Source organism: Mauremys mutica, chromosome 7 (genome assembly GCF_020497125.1).
Source record: "Mauremys mutica isolate MM-2020 ecotype Southern chromosome 7, ASM2049712v1, whole genome shotgun sequence".
NCBI classification, from domain to species: domain Eukaryota; kingdom Metazoa; phylum Chordata; order Testudines; family Geoemydidae; genus Mauremys; species Mauremys mutica.
In genome coordinates, this window is record NC_059078.1 from 45,663,170 (window position 1) to 45,684,925 (window position 21,756).

The following is a 21,756-nucleotide window of genomic DNA, read 5'->3' on the forward strand; positions in this document are numbered from 1 at the left end:
TTAAGATACCCAGCTCTTCAATACCAAATAGCCAAGTGTAAAAAGAACTACAGTAGGTGTTTTAGTGAGAAGCAATTAAGGACCATGTGTAAAATTTTCAAAAGTACTTAAACCAGTTTGAGCCAGATTTTCAAATGGTATTTAGGTACCCAAAGAGACTGCTTCTGAAAATCCCACTAGGCACTTATCTGCATCTTCAGGCACCTAAATGCCCCTAAAATCTGCCTTCTAGACACTTAATAAACATCACTCCTCATCTTTTAAAGAGTAACCCACCCTTTGTACCTTCTCTGTACATTCAAAATAATGTTTAAGTGATTTTAAAATTCAGATTTTAGGAGTGGAAGAAGCAAGAGTTTCCGGGGCCCCGGGAGCGAGTGAAGGACCCTGCTCCAGGGGCCCCGAAAAACTCTCATGGGGGGTCTGGGCGGCCCTGTTTTCAAGAGGTAAAAGACTGACAGTAATGCAACCCCAAACATTCAAAAGTTATGAATCAGCACCTCCACCCCACAAAAAGAAATAATGATTAACTTTTAAAACTGACTTTGAAAAAGCATATCTAACTATTTGGGACTCCATTTTTTTCTGAGCCTTTAGAAGTCACATTTTCAAGCTTCTCCTCCCCAACTACAAGAACTAGATGTTTTAAATAACACACCCACCAAGTTGAGATTCACACAATCATGTATCTGCAGGAGCTGGTGCTTTCAGAGACATCAAATATTGTGAGAACTGGTAATACTGGGATTGTAGCCCTCATCTGCTCAGATCAGTGAATCACACAGAGCATACCAGAACATTAATCCAATTATCTTTTTATCAGTATTTTTTTAAACAAGACAGAGAAACCTGTTAATGCAAAATGGACATGTCTCAACTGATCTGTCCCTCTTAAATGTAATCCCATGCTATGTTACTGCATTTCTTCACTCCCTGCTATAAATGTGTAGCTGTAGCTGGCATGAGGGAGGAGGCAGAGGGGACCAGTGTGGATGGGATGGAGAAAGGATGGATGATTAGGACTGTGCATGCAGCTTGAGGTGGGGATAGCCCAGTGCTTCTCTGCCAAGTTGTCAGCAGGTGAAGAGTATCCAATGCTGCTACCACAATTCACCAATGTACCAATTTACTAGTACTACAGCACGACCTTGGTGTGCTAATGTCTCTGTGCTGAATCACCAGGATCTCCCTGCACTCCTCCCCCACACTTCATTGCAGAAGCCCTATGTGACCCCAAAACCCCAGTCAATCCGCCATGCCACAAACATCCCCAAAGTCCCACTCATGCAGAGCTTCATCTCTCCTTTGGAGCCCACTTCTCCTATCCCCACTACCCAGCCTGCCTCCCAAGGTGCTTTGTGCTGAGCAGAGCAAAAAGAAGGGAGGCAGGCTGGCAGGCAGTGTCAGAAAAGAGCTGCAGCTGATAAATCTGAGCAGCCCCCTCAGCTAATATTTGCATAGTTCAGGTCAATATTCAAAATCGAGGCAATAACTTGTGTTTCATTTTAAAAGTGCAACAGCAGCCTGTGTCAGAAAATCGCTCTCATGACATCTAAGTAGTCCGGGACAGTGGTTAGTTAGAGGAACCCACAGAAGCCTGAGGAACATAGCAACATTTCAACAAGGGAGCATTTCCAAAATCAGTTTCCTCTGCAGAAGTCAGTAAATATTATACTAAAAGAGCTACACAGAAAAGAGTCACTGTGTCAAACTTGGAAACTAAGTGTAACCATTAAAGAAAGCGGGACTTTTTGCTTTAAGTACAAATCTCATGTCTACAGTGCCCTGACCAGACCAAAATCCACACTGAGATCCAGACTGTGTTAAGTCTACCCGTTACGAGTTGTGCAAGAATTCCTCTCCCCCCCACCCCCGCCCCAACATGATGTTGGGAAATGCACAATGATTACCGCAGTTTGCCCTATCACCATTATGTTTATAAAAGTAGACAACGTCGGCATCCTTGAAGTCCTGTGGCACTGATTCTTGCTCCCAGATAATGCGGAAGAGCCATATAAGATGCCTTGCAGTATGGTAGTCACTCTGCTTACAGAGCTCTGCTGGACTGCCATCTGGTGCAGGTGCTTTCCCTTGTGACATCGCTGCTTGATTGTTGTTATTGTCTCATAAAATAGGGGACTAGTGCAAGCTTTACTTGTAATGGGCATTGTGGAAGAGCATTAATTGCTTTCTTGGAAATGTTGGAAGCATGACTGAGAAATAAACTAAAAAACTTTCCATCCATTTGGAGCAAAAACGTGATCTTTTTATGGTGGTCGTCAACTTCACTAAAGCTTCTGTAAATCATGAGGGACTCTGGTGACTTTTGCTTCTCGCTGGCTGCCCTGCAATGTTCATTTCTGTCATTCAGTCCTTCAATGATGAGATGAGAGCCCGAATAGTGGAAAATGGTAAGATGTGTGTCACACTGCCTGGAGTGGCTCACAATCGAGTGCACCAAGCTCAGCGCAGACTGTCAAAAAGCTGGGCAGACACTCCAAATTGCTTGTATGTTTTAGAATTAGATTTCACCAACCCAGTAACAAATGTAAACTCCCAAAGTACTATAATAGTCTTATAATGGACAGTCCCCTTGGACACTCCAGTCTATCTTGCAACCCATGAAAGCTGGACTATGTGATAAATGGTCACTTACACCAAAGATCACAAAATATTCAGGCTACTCCTAGTCCCAAGAGACCAGTCACTTACCTCAGATCAATTTGTATCTTAGATCTCACACCAAAGACAACGTTTATAGTCAATCCTGTACTAAGTTAACTAAAGGTTTATTAACTAGGAAAAAGAAAGGAGAGCTATTTACAGGTTAAAGCAAGCAAGCATATATACACAAATGAGTTTCAGTCTAATTCAAAAGGTGACAGCTGTAGTCATCTCAATTCAAAACATCTTTCAGGGCTAAACCATACTAAGCTGCATGGGGGTCTCTCTGCTTATGTTTAGGAATCTTTGCTGCTCGTAGTCCAGACAGCATAGAAGAGATTCAGTTTCTCTTTGTCAGGGATTTTTGTCCCCTCCACTCCAGAGCACAAACTGATGGGATGAGTTCATGCATAGGTTCCTCCTTCCTGGATGGAGTTAGCAATGCAGTCAGTCAACAGGGCTTCTGTCCTTTGATGCTATACAATACCTCAGTTGCTTCAATGGGACATCTTGTATGCAGGACAAGCATTTTACTTTAATTAATGCTTTTTGTCCTGTTTGGCGAGTTACCCAATTACAGAGGTTTACAATGCAAATACTCAATATAACTTTATACCATGGGCTATAGAGGTTATAAGAGAGATCAATACATGCAGCATCCTACAAGCATTGTATAAAAGTCTAAACACACTCTTAACTTAAAATCTAATATCTATTTTGATTATGCTAACACACAGGTAAACACGACTGTTTTCTAGCTATGCATTTGTAAATGTTCAGTGAGGCCTGGGGCCTTGGCATGAGCTGGCACCTGGTCTGCCAGTCACTATCAAACCCCTTTCCTGTCACCAACAGCTCCAAACAAGGTTGCGTGCTGGCTTCCACTCTTTTCTATCCTTTGTTTGGCTATGCTCATGGATGCATCTCATGACATTGATGGAATATTTATCCACTGATGGGAAGACATTCAAGGAGCAATGCTTCCGTGCTCATGCAGAAGAGGCAGATTTACTCATTAAGGAGCCTTTATTTGCTAATGACTGTGCACTGCTTGCTTGCTCAACTGATGACATTCAGTTTATAACTGATCACTTCGCTCATGCACTTTGATTTCACAATCAGTCTAAAGAAAACTGAAATACTGTAGCAACCTGTGGCAGGCGATGCTAAGATCAACAACACTCCTCTCAGGTGTAGCCTTTTATTTATTTAAAGTGAATTTTGTAATGTGGTATTACACCACCATGGGTTCAGCTCTGGCAGCTACAGTTTCAAGCCTAACAGAGTGAAAATTACCTCTGCTACTTGCTTTAGATTTAGAGTCTCTAGGAACACGTAGACCACGGGTAGTGACCACACATACATTCATAAGTACAAGGTCTAGTCTGTTTTATACGTTTTATTAAAAAGTTACAATTAAAGTTATTACCCAAGTATATAGAAATTCTGTACAAACCTATACACAAGTTACAAATATAGTTATGCTCCCATCCTTAACAACAGTGTTTGGGTCTGATGGGTCGCTCATAGTTTGATCAACAGTAGAGGGATGGTTCCTGCTGGAGTCTCCCATAGGGAGCTCGATTTTCCCATTATGGGAATCTCATTTTTATAATATGATTCTGTCTATACCTACATTTTGTGCATGTGCATAAAAGGGTCAGCCCTCTTTTCTCTTATTGCTCGGTGTTCCCTGGAAACTTAAGAGACCCCAATTTTCTATGGGCTGTGTAAGGTCGCTTTAGTCTCAATGGCACTGATTCAGAACCTGTATCCTGTGGTTAAGACACATTTCGGAGACAGATGCACCTTTACAATATTTTTATGATCTAATATTAATCTTTTGGGTGATTTTGTGAATTACTACCACTTGGTACCTTTTCCCCCCCATAATCTTCAGGCATCAGGATATTTTTCAGTCACTGGCTTATGTCATCATTTCTTGTCTCCAAGGCCTACAATAGCTAAGCTAAAATCTTGCAGGCCTCGGCCTATCAGTTCTTGCATTTCAGCTTGTCTTACTTATGTCTAATACATGATTCTTCTAAATACATCACACAATAAATGAATAATAAACTAAAATCATTGGCTACACAGGTCTGTGGAGAATTTTTGCTACCCAGGGAGTATGCTATCACAGAATACCACAATTGATGAGGAAGGCCAGCTCTGCATTTGGAATGCTCTCATATCCTTATGGAATGATAGCGGCATCAAAACAAGGAGTAAGCCAAATGTCTACCAAGCAGGCATGCCTCTATGCTTCTGTATTGTGGTGAGATATGGATAACATCAGGAGTCAATTCTTTTAGACGTGAAATAGTCTTAACTAGTCTTCCACTGAAGTAGTGGTTGAATAGAAGTGCAGTACTATTCACACAGGTTTAAACATCTGGTTTAAAGTATTTTCACAAACATTTAAGTAATACACAGTCTCAAAAGGATTAGGCAGACACTTATATGCAATAAAGCAGAGTTAGGAAATACTTATCTAAGTACAGACGCAATAGACAAACTGTTCTATTAGGAATAAATAGTGGAGAATACCGGGAATGAAATATTATGACAGACACTAAACAATTACTTTGCAGCCTGCTTCAATAAATGTATATGGCTGAGCTTCTGTCTAAGTCTGGATCAGGTTTCCAGAGACTGCAGATGACTAAGGCTTTTGGGAAAGTTAATTTAACAAGTAAAAACATACACAGAGAACACAAAATGTATACTTTGACTAAAGTAGAGTTTGAGTAATCTTGCTATGTTACTTCAGGTCACACTGCACCCAGACAGGCAGAGAAGCAGCTTTTCATTATCCTTAATCAAGTTAAGGGGATGTGCTACTTTAATAGCATTGCACTTATTTTCCCAAAAATCAAGCCATGCCCCTTTACCCAGTTCACCTTCATACTCTGATGTGCTTAGAAAATAACATACATTGAACCTTACAAATGCTGAACATATACAAACACATATAGGACAGATAAATTGCTGTTGTAAACCACTAAGCTCGTCTGTTTGTTGTCAAACAGACAACTGCTGCTACTTGCATCCACATTTCTTTGTGCATGCAAATACACAGGCACAAGATTATACCTGCACAAGTGGAGGCTATGAATGTCTGGAGATCCCAGGACATCTGTCCATCTATGGTTTTAAGGGGGCTAAATCTCTTGCTAATTCCTTAAGAGGACAAATCCAATGACCCCATGGAAGGATTTGAAATAAGTTCTTAAAACAACTTTCTTGTAACATAAATCACCTCTTAATGGAGAGGTCTTGCCAGGATTTGACTTGGCGATTCCAATTTCTATATGTTTGTACAGGACTTACCACAATTAGAGGCCAACCAGTGTGGGCTATAGGGACTATTAACAATACAGTAACTCCTCACTTAAAGTCGTCCCGGTTAACGTTGTTATGTTGCTGATCAATTAGAGAACATGCACTACCTGCCGGATTGGCCGGCAGCGCAATGCTCCCTTATAACGTTGTTTGGCAGCCACCTGCTTTGTCCACTGCTTGCAGGAAGAGCAGCCCGCTGGAGCTAGCTGGTGGGGGCTTGGAACCAGGCTGCACCAGCAACGCCCCCCATCAGCTTCCCGCTCCCCTAAGTTCCCTGTGCAGCAGCCGCCCAGCAGGCTATCAATTGCCAGGCAGTACAGCTGTCCCTCCCCCCCACTGCCATGTACTTCTCTTGCCCTCTGCCTTGGAGCTGCTCCTGGGAGCCTCCTGCTTGATGGGGCCGGGGGGGGGAGGGGGGAGGGGGAGGGGAGAGAGAGAAAGAGGGGTGATCATGTCAGGGTGTCCCCCTCCCCCCTGCTTACCCTATCTCCATAGAGCAGGTGAGGGGGGACATAACAGGGCTCAGGACGGGAGGGAGCTTGCTGGCAGCAGGGGCTGTCTCAACTTGCTGATCTACTTAAAAGGACAGTGTACTTAGAGTCGGGTCAGCATACTTAAAAGGGCAATGTGCGTCTCTCTCTCACACACAGTGTATGTCTCTGTGTCATGCAGTCTCCCCTCCCTCCATTACTGTTGCTTTGTAGCGTGTAAGGCTACATTAACAACGTGATAACCTTTGAGGGCTCAGCCGAGTGCTAGTTCATCATTTAGCAGTAAGGCATTCCCTGGGAAATATCCCACCCTCTGACTCCACCACCTCAACCAAGCTTCACAATGATCATTGCATTGTTTGTTTAAAACTTATACTATGTATGTGTGTGTATATACATAGGGTATGTCTACACTACCTGCCGGATTGGCGGGCAGCGATTGATCCAGCGCAGGTCGATTTAGCACATCTAGTCTAGACATGATAAATCGATCCCTGAGCGCTCTCCCGTCAACTCCTGTACTCCACCACCGCAAGAGGCACAGGCAAAGTCGACAGGGGAGCAGTAACAGTCAACTCACTGCAGTGAAGTCAACACAGTGAGTAGGTCTAAGTATGTCGACTCACGTAGCTGAAGTTGCGTAACTTAGAACGACAACCTCCCCCCCACCCCCCCAGTGTAGACCAGGCCTTAGTCTTTTGTCTGGTGAAAAAAAAATTCCCCCCCATTTACATTAATTCTTATGGGGAAATTGGATTTGCTTAACATCGTTTCACTTAAAGTAGCATTTTTCAGGAACATAACTACAACATTAAGCAAGGAGTTACTGTACTAGTAGCCCAGCAGTTCTCAAACAGTGGGTCGGGACCCCAAAGTGAGTCGCAACCCCTTTTTAATGGGGTCACCAGGCTAGTGTTAGACTTGCTGGGGCCTGGGGCCAAAGCCCCCCCTGCCCCCTGAAAATGTTACAAGTGGGCAATGGAGGCAGCATCGTGGGCTGATGAGAGATAGGAGTCAATGTGTCGACAGTTAGAGAAGAGAGGTAGTGTAGAAACTGGCAGCAGGGCTCAGGTTACAAGCCCCCTTTACCCCCCCGCCTGAAGCAGGGGGGCTTGTGTGGACTCAGGTTTCAGTCTCCCCTCCTGGGGTCAGAAGGGGGTCATGGTGCAATGAAGTTTGAGAAAAGACGGTTACTCACCGTTGTAACTGTTGTTCTTCGAGATGTGTTGCTCCTATCCATTCCAGTTAGGTGTGCGCGCCGCGCGTGCACGGCTCTTCGGAACATTTTTACCCTAGCAACACCGGCGGGCCGGCTGGGCGCCCCCTGGAGTGGCGCCGCTATAGCGCTAGTTATATACCCCAGCCGGCCCGTCCGCTCCTCAGTTCCTTCTTGCCGGCTACTCCGACAGTGGGGAAGGAGGGTGGGTCTGGAATGGATAGGAGCAACACATCTCGAAGAACAGTTACAACGGTGAGTAACCGTCTTTTCTTCTTCGAGTGATTGCTCCTATGCATTCCAGTTAGGTGATTCCCAAGCCTTACCTAGGCGGTGGGGTCGGAGTGAGACGTGGCAGAGTGCAAGACTGCGGAGCCAAAGGCTGCATCGTCTCTGGATTGCTGCACCAACGCGTAGTGGGAAGCGAAGGTGTGGACAGAAGACCAGGTGGCCGCTCTACAGATGTCCTGAATGGGGACATGGGCCAGGAAGGCGGCAGATGAGGCGTGCGCTCTCGTAGAGTGGGCGGTAAGACGGTTAGCTGGCACACCAGCCAGCTCGTAGCATGTTCTGATGCATGCAGTGACCCATGAGGAAATCCTCTGAGAGGAGACCGGTTTGCCTTTCATGCGCTCTGCAACTGCTATGAACAGTTCTGGCGAACGCCGGAAGGATTTTGTTCGTTGTATGTAGAACGCAAGGGCCCTGCGGACATCCAGGGTGTGCAGCTGTTGATCCCGACTGGAGGCATGAGGCTTCGGGAAAAAAACGGGAAGGAAAATGTCCTGATTTACATGGAAGGCTGACACCACCTTAGGGAGGAAGGCCGGGTGAGGCCGAAACTGGACCTTGTCCGCATGAAAGATGGTGTACGGAGGACTGGCCGTCAGGGCCTGGAGCTCGGAAACTCGCCTCGCTGAGGTTATGGCGACGAGAAAAGCTGTTTTCCACGACAGGTGGAGCAGCGAACACGTAGCCAAGGGCTCAAAGGGGGTTCTCATGAGCCTGCTCAAGACCAGATTCAGGTCCCAGGGCGGAGTCGGAGGCCGCACTGGCGGGAACAAACGCTCTAGACCCTTGAGGAAGCGGGAAACCGTCGGATCGGAGAAGATGGACCGGTGACCGATGGGCGGCCTGAAGGCAGATATCGCCGCCAGGTGCACCTTTAACGATGAGACCACGAGACCCTGCTCTTTAAGTGACCAGAGGTAGTCCAGGATCGTTGGGATAGGTACGACGAATGGATTCATGTCTCTCTGGTCGCACCATATGGCGGATCGCTTCCATTTAGAGAGGTAGGTCGAGCGAGTGGAGGGCTTTCTGCTCTCCAGCAGGACTCTCTGGACCGCCACCGAACAAGCCCGCTCAGCGTGGGTCAACCACTCAGGTACCAGGCTGTCAGATGGAGGGACTGCAGGTCCGGGTGGCGGAGCCTGCCGAAGTCCTGCGTTATCAGGTCCAGCCATAAGGGTAGAGGGATGGGATCTCGTACCGAGAGCTCGAGCAGCAGAGTGTACCAGTGCTGTCTCGGCCAGGCCGGAGCGACGAGTATGAGGTGGGCTCTGTCCCTCCGAAGCTTGAGAAGCACCCGATGTATGAGCAGGAACGGAGGGAAGGCATATAGGAGGTGACCCGTCCAGGGGCAGAGGAATGCGTCCGACAGGGAGCCCGGGGCCCGACCCTGGTACGAGCAGAACTGGTGGCACTTCCTGTTCTCCCTCGAGGCGAACAGGTCTATCCGGGGAAACCCCCACCTCCGGAAAATCGTGTGTACCACATCTGGGCGGAGGGACCACTCGTGGGAAAGGAACGACCTGCTGAGATGGTTGGCCAGCGTGTTCTGCACCCCTGGAAGATAGGACGCCACCAGGTGAATGGAGTGGGCTATGCAGAAGTCCCACAGTAGCATCGCCTCTGTGCACAACGGGGAATATCGGGCTCCACCCTACTTGTTGACATAAAACATCGCCGTTGTGTTGTCCGTCAACACCGCGACAACGCCCTTGGAGACGGGAGCAGAAGGCTTGACAGGCGAGGCGAATCGCCCGCAGCTCCCTGACATTGATATGGAGGGAGAGCTCTTGGGGCGACCAAAGACCTTGGGTGTGCAGGTCGGCTAGGTGCACCCCCCACCCCAGCTCTGACGCATCCGTGGTCAGAGTGACGGATGGTTGAGGAGGGCGGAAAGAGACTCCGGCACACATGACTGCTGGGTCCAGCCACCAGGTGAGCGAAGCGAGGGCCGGCTTCGTGGGCATGACTACCATATCGATGGAGTCGCGGTGGGGCCGGTACACTGACGCAAGCCAAATTTGAAACGGGCGAAGGTGCAACCTCGCGTACTGAGTGACGAACGTACACGAAGCCATGTGGCCCAGAAGGCGGAGGCAGGAACGCACCGTTGTCCGTGGGAAAGATTGTAGGTCTCGAACTAGAGAGACCAGAGACTGATGCCGAGGTTGGGGCAGGCAGGCCCTGGCCAAATTGGAATCCAGGACCGCACCAATGAACTCCACTCTTTGCGAAGGGGTCAACATCGACTTCTCGGCATTTATCATAAGCCCTAGACGCTGAAACAGGGCTAGGACCGTGGCCATGTGGGACGCCACCAGTTGGCGGGATGGTCCTCGGACTAGCCAGTCGTCGAGATAGGGGTAGACATGTATCCGACGACGGCGGATGGCCGCGGCCACCACTGCCATACACTTGGTGAATACCCTCGGCGCTGTAGAGAGGCCGAAGGGTAGCACTGCGAACTGGTAGTGCGTATTGTTGACAACGAAACGCAGGTAGCGCCGATGAGGAGGGTAAATGGCGACATGAAAATACGCGTCCTTCATGTCGAGGGCGGCAAAACAGTCTCCCGGATCCAGGGAGGGAATGATAGTCCCCAGGGTCACCATGCGAAACTTGAGCTTGACAAGGTATTTGTTGAGCTCTCGGAGGTCGAGTATGGGTCGTAGACCTCCCTTCGCCTTGGGGATTAAGAAATATCGGGAATAAAATCCCCTGCCTCGCAGATCGCTCGGCACCTCCTCTATAGCACCCAAGCTCAGCAGAGACTCGACCTCTTGTAAGAGGACTTTCTCGTGAGAGGGGTCCCTGAAGAGGGACGGGGTGGGTGGGTGGGAGCGAAACAAACTGAAGATGGTAACCAGACTCTACCGTGCGTAGCACCCAGTTGTCCGATGTAATCTGGGACCACGCCAGGAGGAAGTGGGAAAGACGATTGAAAAATAACGGGGAAGGATCCAGGGGAGAGACTGATGGGACGCCTGCTTCGGCCCTTGGGGGGCCTTGGAAGGCGCCTGGGACTGGGTACGCCGATTGCCCGATGGTCTACGGCGGTTCAGTCTGCCCCTGCGTGCATTGTCAGGCCGTGACCTGAACTGATTGAACGGGCGAAAGGGCTGCTGCCTGAAGGATCTCCGCTGTGTCGCAGGCGTGTGCATGCCCAGCGTACGGATGGCAATGCGCCCATCCTTAAGGGTCTGGATTCTGGAGTCCGTTTTCTCCGCGAATAGGCCCTTGGTATCAAAGGGCAAGTCTTGCAATGTATATTGAACCTCTGGCGGCAAGGTGGACGATTGCAGCCAGGAGATCCTTCTCATTGTTACTCCCGATGCCAAGGTCCTGGCTCCGGAATCTGCAGAGTCCAGTGAGGCCTGAATGGAGGACCTGGTAGCTTTCTTGCCCTCTTCTAGCAGGGCTGAGAACTCCTGCCTGGAGGATGTGGGAACCAACTCTGTAAACTTAGAGAGGGCCACGAAATTATCATAGGCATAGCGGGCCAGGAGAACCAACTGATTGGCTATGCGTAGTTGGAGGCCGCCAGCCGAATAGACCTTTCGGCCCAACAGGTCCATCCTGCGCGCGTCCTTGGACTTCGGTGCTGGCGCGGGTTGCCCATTTCTTTCCCGGTCATTCACCGACTGTACAACTAGGGAGTCCGGGGCCGGGTGGGTGTACAGGTACTCGTACCCAGTCGGGGGTACTGAGTACTTCCGCTCCACTCCGCGGGCAGTGGGAGGTATGGACGCAGGTGACTGCCAGAGTGTGGTGGCATTTCTCTGGATAGTCCGAACAAAAGGCAGGGCCACTCGCATGGGGGCCTCCGCTCCGACCACATTAGTGATCGGGTCCTCGTCCTCGATGACCTCTGCTACCGGGAGGTTGATAGCTTGTGCCACCCGACGAAGGAGGTCCTGATGGGCACGTAAGTCAATCGGTGGGGGATCGGATGACGAGGATCCCGCCACCGCCTCGTCGGGCGAGGAAGACGAGGAATGGCCCTGACCAATGGGAAGTGGCTGAGGCTCGTCCATGGGGTGCGAAGCCGCCGCCTCCACGGGATGTTCTGCCTGCACCGGCGGCGGTGGAACCTCAACCGGAGGTGATGGAGGTGGCCTGCTGACGGTGGCTTCCGGCACCCTATGGTCGGAAGGCCCCTGTCGCGGGAGGGAGGGGGCACCCTGAGCCTCGTGACAAGCCCAGGGGGTCCAGAAGCCCCATTGCTGAGGACCCAGGTCTTGTCCTTGTGGGTCCGCGCGGTAATCTGCACCGCTGCCGTCGTGTGAAGCGACCGACGGTTGGCGGGAAGGCCACGGGGGGGCAGAGGCGCTCAGGGACTGCGCCGTCGATGCCACCAGTCTGTCCGTGGACGGTGCCGGGTACCGGTGCCGATCGTCTCGGTACCGGGAGCGCGAGCGGGACCTTCGACCGCGAGAGTACCGGGAGGTCGACCGCGATCTCGACCGTCGTCGACGGGAGCGGCTTCGAGAACGGCGTCGGGAGCGGTGCCGGGATCCGGACCTTCCTCGGTGCCGACGGTCCGGAGAGCGGGACCGGGACCTGGAACGCCTCCGGGAGTACGACCGGTACCGCGATGAGGAGCGGTACCGGGATGGAGACCGGTGCCGTGACTTTGAACGGCGGGAAGGTGACCGTCTCCGGGATCGGGAGCGGGACCTGGATCGCCTTCTATCCCGTTTGTCAGGGGTGGCAGGTCGTACCATGGCCGGTTTGCCCACTGACGGAACAGCCTGCACCGGCGGTGGCAGGGGCCGGAGGCTCGGTGCCTCTGTTAGCTCTATGAGCTCCCTCGCCGTCGAGAACGTCTCGGGCGTGGACGGGAGAGGCAGCTCGACCACGGTTTGCACCGGGGAGCGCGGGGGTACCGGACTCGACGGCCCTGCCGGTGCCGGAGTCAACGGTACCGCGCACAGTCCGTGCGCTGTCGAGGTCGGTGCCGAAGGCGCCGCTACTGGCTGCTGGACCAGTGGTCTCGACGTAGCAGTCTCTACAGCTTTGGGCTTCGGCTTCCGTTTCCCAGATGGTGAATGGGAACGGTGCCGGGGCTTCGGTGCCGGCTGCTTCCTAACAGTCTCGGTACCGGACCGACCGGGGACCGCTGGAGCGCTCCGCACCGAGGACGACGGCGGAGCTGAAGGTGTCGGCACCGCAGGGGTAAGCGTCGATTCCATGAGGAGCTGTCGTAATCTAATGTCCCGCTCCTTTTTCGTTCGCGGCTTGAACGACCTGAAAATGAGGCACTTATCTGGTCGATGGCCCTCGCCAAGACAACGAAGACAGGAGTCGTGAGGGTCCCCAACCGGCATGTGCCGCTGGCAAGCCGCACAGGGCTTGAATCCCGGTGTCTTGGGCATACGCCCGCACCGGACGGAAAAAGAGGGGCTAAGCCCCCCTAATTCCCCCTAATCTATCTAATGACTACTCAACTAACTAATTTTAACAACTAACTATGTACATTAAACACAAAAGTAGAACCAAGGTGAGCTAGGTAAGTGGAGGACGACGAGCATTCCACAGTTCCAACTGGCCGTCACGGGCGGGAAGAAGGAACTGAGGAGCGGACGGGCCGGCTGGGGTATATAACTAGCGCTATAGCGGCGCCACTCCAGGGGGCGCCCAGCCGGCCCGCCGGTGTTGCTAGGCTAAAAATGTTCCAAAGAGCCGTGCACGCACGGCGCGCACACCTAGCTGGAATGCATAGGAGCAATCACTCGAAGAAGAACTCCTGTAGTAATCCAACTATCCCAGCAGCTGTATCTTCCCCCAAAAAAGAGAATATGCATACATGTGTGAGCAGTGTGTAGTTTTCCCCCTGCCTTCTCCATATTAAGAACTGCTAAACTCTCAATTACTACCACACACTCTCAAGAAGAGAGATTCTAAATAGAATAAACCAACCAGGAATGACGCAAGTGTGAAACATACAATCTGCTTGGAAAAATCTAAATACTGGTGCAATATTGAAGGATATGACATTTCTGAAATAAACAAAGAAGTCTTACAAAGAAAGATCAACATTTTGGAAAGATTATAATCCTCCAGGTATTACGTACTTCATCTGAAGTTAACACCTTTCTAATGCAAGTTCCATTGTGAACAGCATGACTGTAATGAACAGGTGGGGAAAAGACAGACAGAAATTTACATCAGACAAGTTATTCACAATCAAGACCAACCCAGATGTCTAAGCTGTAGAACTAGTGTTCTTTAAATGATTTTATCAGTCACTAAATATTTGAGTATATTCAGGTAAATTTAGCATGCTACAAAAATCACTCCCAAAACAAGGAATGTAAACAGCAAGAACAGCAGCTACCATATGCCAGAGGAAAATGGAGATTCAACAGGATGTAGTGGGCTAAAAATAGAACCTGATATAAAAGAATACATGTGTGTACAAATGGAAAGAACAAGGGGAACAGACAGGTCAATAGATGCAACACACTTAATTTGTTGACATGAAACAAACAAGGAACACTGAGCTTAAGATGCAGTTTTAGACAATGTGTATATTTTGGGATTAGTAGAATCTTTTAAAAGTTTTTACACTCTCTCAATTGTTTTAGTACTACAAATTGAAGCAAAAAAAAAGTGTTTGAAGTATACCTGTGAGGATGAAAAAGTTAGAGCAAGCCATCTCTTTGAGTAACATCACCCTGTCCAAGTCTTAGATAGGTCTCTAAACTTCCTAGTTTGCACCATTCCTCAAATCTTTGGGACTGCAACAGATCTCTAGCAGATAACTTTGTCCATCCTTCTGTACTTTGGCAGGAATGCCTTTTGTTATTAATATTAGTATTACTGTAGCACCTAAGAGCTGTAATCATGGACCAGGACCATGTTGTGCTAGGTGGTGTATAAACACAGAGCAAAAGACCCTCCCCTGCCCTGGACAGCTTACAATCTATATACAAGACAAGATATGACAGATGCACACAGACACATAGGGGAGCATGAGACAATATTGGTTAGCATCACAGGCTGTGGTCTGCCTACATTAGCAGGCTTACCATTGCCAAGGTTTTTGTAGGTATGTTCAAAAGAGACTAAGGAGGGTTTTGAAAGCGGTAAGGAGTTAGTTTTGCAGATGTTTACAGTGAGATCCTTCCGAGCATGAAAGGCAGCATGGGAGAAAGGACAAAGATGCTCATTTGAAAATGTTACAAGTGGGCAATGGAGGCAGCATCGTGGGCTGATGAGAGATAGGAGTCAATGTGTCGACAGTTAGAGAAGAGAGGTAGTGTAGAAACAGGCTGTGAAGCATACTGAAAGAAAAAAATAAGCTGATTATGTCTGGCATGACAGAGAAGGTGGAAACCTGTATACAAAGAAGAGGGTCACAGTCAAAGTGATGGGCTAGGAAAGTGATCTTTGCAGCAGCAGCAGCATTCTGAATGGATATGGGAGGGACAAGACTGCATTTGTCAAGACCAGAGAGAACAACGTTGCAGTAATCAAGTCGCAAGACAAGGAGAGCCTTGACAAGAGTTTCAGCAGCATAGATGGATAAGAAAAGCCGTATCTTAAAGATGTGATGCAGAAAGATTCTGTAAGACTTAGACATAGCCTGGATCTGAGAACCTGGAAAGGTCTGAGTCAAAGACGACATACAGGCTGCAGGCCTGCATGACAGGCAGGATGGTGGTGTCATCCACAGTGATCAACAAAGGAACAGGAAGGGCAGGCGGTGGTGGGATTAAGAGCTGTTTTAGCCATGTTGAGCTTGAGCTGCTAGACACCTATAAGCAGATGTCAGACAGAGAGAGAGACCTTGAGATTTTAGTTTGAACAGGTGACAGGTCCCGAGTAGAGAGGTAGATCTGTGAATTGCCAGCATAGCAAGGGTAGCTGAATTTACATTTGCAGATGAGATTACCTAGAGATAAACTATAGAGGGAGAAGAGAAGGTGACCAAACAGAACCCTGTGGAACTCCAAAGAAAATTGGGGAGGAGGTGAGGAGGAACATACTAAAAAACAGTAAGAGGTAGGAGGAAAATGAGGAGAGAATAGAGTTATGGAAAACAAGGGAGGCCAAGATTTCAAGAAGAGCATGGTTGACAGTGCAGACAGGTCAAGGAAGATGAGAATGAAATGCTGATTTTGAGCTTTGCCTGGGAAGAGATCATAAACTTTAGTGACAGCTATTTCAGTAAGGTAAAAGGAGTGCAAGCTGAATTGGAGAGTGTCTAGGATGGAACTGAGGGAAAGGAACTCTAGATAACTATTTTAAACTGCATGTTCTGAGCTTACAGATGAAGAAGGCAGATGGGGTAGTAGCTGGGGAGGCAAGTACTGTCAAGGATGGGTTTGTTTTAAGATTGGAGAGACTTGTATTGAGGAGAAAAGTCACAAGAGCAGGAGCATAAGGAGACAAGTAAGGGAAGGAGAGAGTGGGCACATGGGAGATCAGGAAATGGGATCAGATCACTGGGGCAAATGTAGGGGTTAGTCAAGGAGAGCAGATGAGAAACTTCTACATTAGTCACAGGTAAGAAGGGGGAAGAGACCTGTAGGAGAGGAAGACAAGACAAGACAAGGGAGAAGGGAAGGTCACATCACATTTGTCCATTTTCTCTTGGAAGAAGTCAGTGAGATCCTGTTCAGAAAGAAGCAGAAGCAGGAAGAGGGAAGGGTTTAAGGAGTGAGTTACAGGTGGCTAAAAGACATGCTGGCACTGCATATGTGAGATTCAATCTAGGTTTGATTTCGTCCCATTAAGCTATTCGAGTTTGGCTTCTACCTCAGATGTGGTAATATTTACCTCCATATCCTCATTCCCATTTGTCATCCTACCATTATCCCTAAGCTCCTCATTAAAGACTGAGGCAAAGTATTTGTTTAGATTTGGGCCATGCCTAGATTATCCTTAACCTCCACTTCATCCTCAGTGTTCAGCGGTCCCACTTCTTCTTTCTTTGTTTTCTTCTTATTTATATGGCTGCTGCGTCATTGCGTACTTCCAGTTCCAAATGAGGTGTGGGGTTGACTAGTCAGTTTGTAACTCTGGTGTTCGTAACTCTGAGATTCAATTATATTAACCAATAAGAATGCACCTTTCTTTTAAAAAATAAAGGAAGTACAAATGGAAACGTTGATTAAAATAATTTAAAATCAAAGCTTTCCACCTGGTGATTTATATTGCTGATTTAAAATTGCCTTGATTTAAAATCAATCCACCCTAATTCTAATAGGATGGGTATCATAGAAAGGCCAAGTGACAGGGCATAAAAGTGGGAGTTGATGGGCAATGCTGAAAGAGACCAGATGATGGTTGGAGACAAAGCACTTAGCAACAGTAAGAGATAGGTGTCTGCTTAATGGAGACCAAGTGAAGCACATGGCCCTCTTGGCAAGAAAGTAAGTTGAATTGGGGCAGGAGCGATGCAGCAGGTCCCCCTACAAGGCAGCTAGGACACATTGCCCCAGGGAGTGGGAAGAAGACTATTGTAAGCCTTTCAGAATAGAATATTGTCTTATTGAACCTTCAAAGTCTTCATAAATGGAGATTCCAGAGCCCCAGGTAGGAGCAGGCTCTATTGTTTAGTGGTTATTGGGGTTAGAGTTTTTCTTAATACTTAACCTACTTAACCCTGCGGTCCTGCAAGCTCACTACTTTTTGGTTGTAGCTTCCTGTCCTCTTTGCACCATCCCTTTATGTATTTGCAGAGTTATGTCTCCCCTCAGTCATTTCATCCAGACTCCTCTCCCTTCCTGCATTCCTTGCACATCCAGAACTCCTAGAGCAGGGGTTCTCAAGTTTCATTGCATCATGACCCCCTTATGACAACAAAAATTACTTCACAACCTCCAAAGGGGGGGCCAAGACCTGAGCCTGCCCAAGCCCCACTGCCCCAGGTGAGGGGTAGGGGGGTGCACCAAAGCCTGAGCTCCACTGCTCTGGGCAGGGGGGCCAAAGCTGAAGCTCAAGGGCTTCCACCCCAGGCAGGGGGCCTGCAACGTGAGCCCCACCAGCCAGGGCAGAAGCCCTCGGGCTTTGGCCTGGGGCAGTGAGGCTCAGGCTTCAGCCCTGGGCCCCAGCAAGTCTAAGCCAGTCCTAGCCACCCCATTCAAAAGGGGTCCCGACCCACTTTGGGGTCTACTGTCCTAGAGACTTCAGGAGGAGCAATGCATGTACGATCAGGCCCGTAGCCATTAAGGAAAAAAAAAAAAAGTCAGTCTTACAAATTCTGCATTCACCACCTCCGATTACTAAAAGGAGTCAACATGGATTTCTTGATGATCACCTGTTCTGTTCATTCCCTCTGGGGCACCTGGCACTAGCCACTGTCAGAAGACAGCATACTAGGCTAGATGGACCTTTGGTCTGACCCAGTATGACTGTTCTCAATTACCCATCTGTATTTTGAAAATACTCCTATGTATTATTTGTTATACATGACTATGAATACACCTCTACCCCGATATAACGTTGTCCTCAGGAGCCCAAAAAAATCTTACCGCATTATAGGTGAAACCGCGTTATATTGAACTTGCTTTGATACGCCGGAGCGCGCAGCCCCGCCCCTCCCAGAGCACTGCTTTACCGCGTTATATACGGATTCGTGTTATATTGCTTTACGTTATATCGGGGTAGAAGTGTACTTCTATATAAACACATGCATAATATGGTTCAATTTGTGACACTGCAGAGGAAACCAAGGTAAATCTCTGCCATTGATACCATTTATTTTTTAATTATTGAATTTATGGTGTAATATATTATGTCATTTCTTCAACAGAAAGCAGTTTGGCAAAAACAGTAATGTTTCATAGTCAGAGGTGGCAATTGTTTTAAAGAGATTATCTTCACTAACTATTTTACTATTAAAAGGTAAAATAGTACTATTTGTGGTAGCCATCGGTTACACAATAAATATACCTGTTAGGTACTATAAATTGCCATTTAGCACCACCACACCCTGTTATAGTAATTTTGCTCAAAAAAGAGTTTGAACATTACACGTGCTGCTGCCAAGCTTAAAACATTCAGTTTATAAAAAGACACCACTGTAACCTGGGACTCTCATAAATCAGAGACCCAAAATTTATCTTAGTTTCTATCATCTGTTAATAGGATTTGTGCTTTTATTTCCTCCCTCCCATTTCTGTTTGCTATTCCCATCTCCACTCTCAAATGCTTAGTACTTTTTTCTTTTCTTTTTTTTTTAAGACAGTGCCAACAACCCCGCAACAAGCTACTGACCCCAAGCAAATTTAGTTTTCCAGCATCAAATTTTATTATAAATAAAAATGTTTTTAAATTATAAAAATATTCTTGTAGTACTGCTCTTTTACCTTCTTTCCAACACACACCTCCCTCACACAACTCTGCCCCTCCTCCCTCTTACTCTCCTGGCATGTCTTAAGTTACACCTAAATATAATCAAGACAAAAAGTTATTCGCCTTTTGGAGAAAAAGCCAACACCCCACCCCCACCCCCAAAAAAAACGGAACAGAAAATATTCGTATCAGATTTCTAAACTACTTGCAAAGCAGGTTTCACAAAAATAAAATCTCATCTACCAGGGGATTCATGAAGCTCTATAAAAGCTGGGGATTGTATTGTCTAGCAATAAAGCACTATACGAGTCTAACAGAAGCAGTCCTATAACTTTCTGTACAAATGCCATAATGAAAACCTAATAGTTCCTCCCCTGTCAAAGCTAGAACAAGCTTTCCATTATAAGCTTCATTTTTTAAATCCTCCTAAGCCTCCTCACCCAAAACGTTTCATGAATGTCTTCAGACCCAATCACCCCAAACTTGAGGCTAATTAGACATGGCAAGTCTGGCATATGGAAGGTCTTTTCATCTTTAGCCTGGTCTACGCTACGAGTTTATCTCGAATTTAGCAGCGTTAAACTGAATTAACCCTGCACCCGTCCACACAACGAAGCCCTTTAATTCAATATAAAGGGTTCTTAATATCGATATCTGTACTCCTCCCCGACGAGGGGAGTAGTGCTCAAATCAGTATTGCCATTTCGAATTAGGGTTAGTGTGGCCGCAATTCGACGGTATTGGCCTCCGGGAGCTATCCCACAGTGCACCATTGTGTCCGCTCTGGACAGCATTCTGAACTCGGATGCACTGGCCACGTAGACAGGAAAAGCCCCGCGAACTTTTGAATTTCATTTCCTGTTTGCCCAGCGTGGAGAGCTGATCAGCACAGGTGACCATGCAGTCCCAAAAACAAACAACAAAAAAAGAGCTCCAGCATGGACCGTACAGGAGTTACTGAATCTGATCTCTGTATGGAGAGATGAATCTGTTCTATCAGAACTCCGTTCCAATAGACGAAATGCCAAAACATTTGAAAAAATCTCCAAGGCCATGATGGACAGGACTCAACACAGTGCTGCGTGAAACTAGGGAGCTGAGACAGGTGTACCAGAAAGCCAAAGAATCAAATGGACGCTCACGGAGGGAGGGGCGACTGACGACTGTAGCTATCCCACAGTTCCCACACTCTCCAAAAACCATTTGAATTCTTGGCTGAGCTCCCAGAGCCTGAAAGGTCAAAAACATTGTCGCGGGTGGTTCAGGGTATATGTCATCAGCTCCCCCCTCCCTCCCTCTGTGAAAGCAAAGGGAAAAAAATCGTTTCCCACCTTTTTTCAATGTCACCGTATGTGTACTGGATGCTGCTGGCAGACACGGTGCTGCAGTGCTACAGAGCAGCATCCCCTTCCCTTCCCTTGCCTTGCCGACAGCAGAGTATGACTGATATCGGTCATCGTCGTCCCGTGAGTGCTCCTGGCTGGCCTCGGTGAGGTCGGCCGGGGGCACCTGGGCAAAAATGGGAATGACTCCAGGTCATTCTCTTCTTTAAGCTTTGTCTAATGGAGATTCACTCCTGCCTGGAATATCATAGCAGCTGGAGGCTGCCCTCCCCTCCCCACTTTGCCTCTGCAAGCAGAGATCAATAAAGTCAGTGTTTCTTATTCATGCATTCTTTATTACTTCATCACACAAATGGGGGGATAACTGCCACAGTAGCCCAAGAGGGGTGGGGGAGGAGGGAAGCAACAAGTGGTGTTGTTGCAGGGGCACCCCCTAGAATGGCATGCAGCTCATCATTTCTGCGGGATGTCTGGGGCTCTGACCCAGAGCGGCCGTTTGCCTCTCTGGTTCTTTAGTAGGCTTGCCTGATATTCTAGGCAGGACTGACTCTCCCTTAGACAAAACTTGAAGAAGAGAATGACCTGGGGAGTCATTCCCATTTTCGTCCATGCGCCCCCGACCGACCTCACCGAGGCCGGCCAAGAGTACCCATGACAGCAGCAGACGGTACAGTATGATTGGTAACCGTCATTGTCAACTTGCAAAGGCAAGGAGATGCTGCTGTGTAGCGCTGCAGTACCGCGTATGTTAACAACATCCAGTAGACATACGATGACAGTGAAAAAAGGCTGAACGGGCTCCATGGTTGCCGTGCTATGGTGTCTGCCTGGGCAATCCAGGGAAAAGGGCGCAAAATGATTGTCTGCCATTGCTTTCACAGAGGGAGGATTGACTGATTACATTTACCCATAACCACCCGCAACAAATTTTTGGTCCCATCAGGCATTGAGATCTCAACCCAGAATTCCAATGGGCAGGGGAGACTGCGGGAACTATGGAATAGCTACCCACAGTGCAACGCTCCGGAAATCGACGCTAGCCTCGGTACATGGACACACACCACTGAATTAATGTGCTTAGTGTGGCCGCGTGCACTCCACTTTA

General features: G+C 48.2%; 1 protein-coding gene across 9 annotated transcripts in view; it reads right to left on the reverse strand.

Annotated features, from left to right (window-relative positions):
- Positions 1 to 21,756, reverse strand: part of POC1A (POC1 centriolar protein A) — a 117,768-nt gene that overhangs the window by 59,296 nt on the left and 36,716 nt on the right. The window lies entirely within an intron of this gene.